Here is a 4959-nt window from a genome sequence, read left to right on the forward strand (position 1 = left end):
AATACATTTAGAATAACACATATATGAACACAAATAATTTGATTTTCAATGTTCCGCAAAATTTAATTTACAACTCACAGATAGATGCACAAATATATTTATAAATTTGCCGCACGGACATCCAAATTCATTACAAATAACAAAACATTATACAAAAAATAAAACACGTCTATGGCGAAAATGTATGGAGTCTCAATAACTGAAGGCTTCTTGCAGAGAGTCGGCACAGACACGGTGGGATGAACAGCTTCCTTCTGTGTTGAATGATTCGATGATTCTTTGCCTTCTTCCTCGTAAGACAGATGGAACAGGCAGCTATATGAAGGGAGCACTAAGACCCCAGGCTGTGAAGCTCTAGTGGCGCAACCGGTTAGCGCGTGGTACTTATAAAGTAGTACAGGCCCGGGAAATGCCGAGGTTGTGAGTTCGAGCCTCACCTAGAGCAGCCAATGCTTTTGCATGTGATGTTTGTACTTTTCAGAGTTTGAGGCCGTTTCCTATTTATCCATCTCTCTTGTCTTTTCCGCCATGTGCCAAGCTGCTGTCTGTCTCTCTTGCTGCGGTTATCTCAGGGTCAATCTGGGGGTTATTTCTGAATGAGTACCCGTGCCTGTTCCCCACATGAAATAAATGAGGGGATCAAACAATTCCTCATCTGGCACTAGGGAGCGAATGAACCAACATTTATTAGACGATATAGTTTATTGTAAATATAACATTCCCTCTTGAGTGATATAGGTTCAATTATGTGCAAAACCAAACTGTGATCACAACGTGTTTCCAATAAGCCGCCTTTTAATATATTGTCGCAAGCGCTACCATTGTAGATCAAGGAGTTTCATAATTAACAAACATAGAAATCAAGCAATGAAACGGTAGAGATGGTTCTGAGAATGTGGAATGCCCTCGCCCAGAGCAACATTAAAAACAAGGTTTAAAAACTGGCAGCTTGCAGGAGGAAGGGAAGAGAGGAAATAAAGCCACAGGAGTTTCGGAAGCTTCGGGCGTTTTTCTCTGACCACAGCATAGTTGCGCACGGCACGTATATTGTTGCTGTTAAATATGAATAAAATGCTACGTTTGTTTGCAGCTGTTTATGTTTCTGTCCCTTTTAACTAATTCTTAATTCCATTTGTCTGCAATGATTCCATAAATCTTCATATCCTTGCCTAACAAAAATCGATCAATGCGAAACTTGAAAATGTCAATTGCCCCAACCTCGATAGATTTTTAGGGGAGGAATTATAAGACAGGTTGAAAAGGCAGCTGTATGGTGGAAGCACTAATACCACACAGCATCAGCACATAACTCCAGCGACGGAATTGGATATGGCGCAGTACTTATATGACAGTGTAAGCACCTAGAAATGCCGAGGTTGTGAGCTCGAGTCTCACCTAGTACAGCTGATCGCTTTGCTTGTGACATTTCGACAGTAATCGAAGGTACAATTGATGTATCCCCAAATGTTACCTACATATTCACTGTGTTATTCCAGCACACAATATTGCAACGGAGGATGAAAAATTTACATATATGTGGGATGGAGTTGAGGCGTTTTGACATTTAATCAATAACTCTGATGTAAATAATAATGGGCTGCAAAAACACTCGATTTCAAAGAGAAGATATGTAAACGCTTTGGTTATCTCCACATAATTCCTGCACCACATTCAAAAGAAACAATGATTTTCCTGAACATTTCACTAAAAATGTTGTGCTCAGTGTTGCAATGGCTCGTGCATTGGACTTCTCGCTGATTCAGTTCCACAGAAACATTCAAACTTATTGATTCGATTCCCATCAAAGTCCAAAAGTAAATTAATAGAATGGTTACCGCTGAGCAGGAGGCCATTCGTCCCATCGAGAGCGTGCCAGCTCTCAGCTAGTTCATCTCCCCTGTCCTCTCCCCATAGCCCTGCAGGATAGGATTGGCTTGTTCCGGGGCTGGAAAGTAATTGTTTGCAGCAAACCACAACTGTCTGCGATAGCCGGAAGGTTTAATGTTTTGGGCCTGAAATCCACTCAGGTTTACCTGCTCTCCGCTACACTGTTTGAAGCTCCGTTCAGTGCTTGAATAAGTAAGAGCTGTAGCTGCCGGGCTGCATTTCCCTCTCGCAGAGCCTGAGAGATCCGCCAGGGCAGGAGGCACGTTTAAACTGTCGCCCAATTATCCTTTACGCATTACAACATTTCAAGAGAGCAAAAATATTCCCCTCAAGCTGCAATGATCTTTTCTGTTATTGTCTTCGCATGCTTCTTTCTATCTCTCCTGTCTCTGCCTCTTATATTTCTCTGCTTTTCGAAGATTGGATTCTCACTTTTAAATGGACTGCCTGGGCTGATCGAACCAGCAACAAGGTCAGCAATGGGTATCGAAAGACGTGGACTATAGGACAGGAATGGTGTAAATTAGGGGCAAATATCCTCACAGATATGTCCCTTCGCGCTCGCAGTGAAATAAAGCAGCACCGCATATAGTTGTCTTAACGTAGAGTGTGCCTCAAGTGGATGCCGACACAGACGACAATATAAAGCTATTAATGCTTCAAAATCTTCTTTGATAATACAGGTCACGTTTCAAAATTAGTTTTGCAAAGACATTCCAATATTGTTGTATTGGAATAGTCAGCAATGCTCGCACGGCAGTTGGATGCCAGTTGGAAGCTGGCTGAAAGAACACGCAGAACATTCACTTTCTGCTGAGTCGACCATGAGCCTCCATCTTGAAAATGGTTCTCCAGTCCCACGAAGAGGGGATTAAGCATCATGGTAGTTGGATGGGACTCTGCCCACGTGTATAGCAGGACGTGTAGGCGGCATTTATCCTTCCTTAAAGAACAGTAATGACTCAGTTCCAGAATTTGCTCGCACCACTCGCAATTCGGCACAAGGATGAGCCGAGCCGATCACGTGGAGTTAATACAATTCTTCCAGTCAGTAAATTCAGTTGGCATATCAAGAAAAACGTAAGAAATCACCGTGACTTAGTCATTGAGCGCGCAGCATAATGGATAAGGTGTTTATTTCTGATATGTACCATAATGGTACCAGGAAATTACAGTTTTGATAAGATTTGGATTCAAAGCCTAATTTATGTAATATTCAGTCAAATGCTTGGAAAGTTTATCAGCAACAAACGCTTAACATAGTAAATTGACACAATCGATTTGCACTCCATCGCCTTAACCTCTCGTCTGCCATCTAGCACAACTCAACTATTCCATTTCAGGCTTTTTGCATCCATACACAATTACGCTGCAACAAGTCCCTGTCACGACGTGTCCTGCCCGTGCACCCAGATCAACAATGTTGAAAATGTACAATCAGCTTCTGTAAGCAAACGGCCTTCAGTTACTACAGGATGCCTGTGAACTGCCTCCTCAAAAGATGAGGTGCGGGCCCCTTTTAAATGGACCAGGCAGCCTCGCCAAGCCGGTTTCAAAATGACCAATATCGAACTCTCTACAGTTATACCACATTAGGAGTACTGTGTGCAATTCTGGTCGCCATATTATAAAATAAACTAGCAAGACACTGGATAGGGTGCAGAGAAGATGGTATACTATCAGGAAAGAATCGACAAGCTCAATGTATTTTGTCATGAAATGAGAAGCCTGAGTGGTGAACTAATAGAGCTCCTTAATATCTTGAAAGGTTTTGATAGCGTAGATACAGAGTGGGTCCACTTGTGGGGAAAGTATGACACAAAGATTAGTGGGAAAGTGGGTGTGTAGAGGACACAGAGAGTTTGAAACGAGATTTAGACAGGTTAAGCCAATGGGTAAGGTTTGGCAGATGGAATACAATGTCGGAAAATGTGAAGTCATCCACCTTGGATTAAAACAGTAAAAGGGAATATTATTTGAATGGGGAGGAATTACAACATGCTGCGGTGCAGAGGGACCTGGGGCTCCTCGTGCATGAATCCCAAAAAGTTAGTTTGCAGGTGCAGCAGTTAATCAGGAAGGCGAATGGAATGTTCGTCTTCATTGCGAGAGGGATGGAGTGAAAAAGCAGGGAGGTCCTGTTGCAACTGTATAGGGTACTGGTGAGGCCGCACCTGGAGTACTGCATGCAGTTGTGGTCACCTTACTTAAGGAAGAATATACTAGCTTTGGAGAGGGTACAGAGACGATTCACTGGGCTGATTCCGGAGAGGAGGGGTTTACCTTATGATAATAGACTGGGTCTTTACTCTTTGGAGTTCAGAATGATGAATGGTGATCTTAGAGAAACATTTAAAATAATGAAAGGGATCGACAAGATAGAGGCAGGTAGGTTGTTTCCACTGGTCGGGGAGACTAGAAATTCCGGGCACAGCATCAAAATAAGGGGGAGGCAATTTAAAACCGAGTTGAGAAGGCATTTCGTCTCCCAGAAGGTTGTGAATCTGTGAAATTATCTGCCCAGGGAAGCAGTTGAGCCGAGCTGATTGAATGTATTCAAATCACAGATAGATAGATTTTTAGCCAAAAAGGGAATTAAGGGTTTTTGGCAGCGGGTGGGTCAGAGGAGTACAGTCCACGGCCAGATCAGCCATGATCTTGTTGAGTGGCGCAGCATGCTCGAGGGGCTAGATGGCTTACTCCTGTTCCTAATTCTTCTGTCAGTCATTCAATCAACTGCTTCTTGTGCACAAAGAGAAATAATGTGCAAGAAAGTCCACGACACAGCTTGCTCTGCCCATGCAACCAGATGGTTAATGATGAAAACGTGCCATTAGATTCTTAAAGCAAACAGCCTTCCTTTACTTCAGATGAGTGACTGCAATAGATGGTTGATTTTTCGGCAGAATTACATGAACGAATATAAGATTGCACGCAACGAACTAATTGACCACGCCACTACTAGAGACCATCAATTTAAGAAAAATCAGCAACAAATCAAATTGGGAATTAAGAAGAATCTTCTTTAGCCAGAGAGTGGTAAGGATGTAGAACTCGCTACCACCAGAGTAG

The 4959-nt window shown here is 42.8% G+C and overlaps 1 non-coding gene across 1 annotated transcript; it reads left to right on the forward strand.

Moving 5' to 3' along the window:
- The first annotated feature begins 351 nt into the window (after window positions 1-351).
- trnai-uau (transfer RNA isoleucine (anticodon UAU)) lies at window positions 352-445 on the forward strand. Its single transcript has 2 exons — window positions 352-389; window positions 410-445. It is a non-coding gene; the product is annotated as a tRNA-Ile (tRNA).
- The last annotated feature ends 4514 nt before the right edge of the window (window positions 446-4959 follow it).

This window comes from Pristiophorus japonicus, unplaced genomic scaffold, assembly GCF_044704955.1.
Source record: "Pristiophorus japonicus isolate sPriJap1 unplaced genomic scaffold, sPriJap1.hap1 HAP1_SCAFFOLD_52, whole genome shotgun sequence".
Classification (NCBI taxonomy): Eukaryota; Metazoa; Chordata; class Chondrichthyes; family Pristiophoridae; genus Pristiophorus; species Pristiophorus japonicus.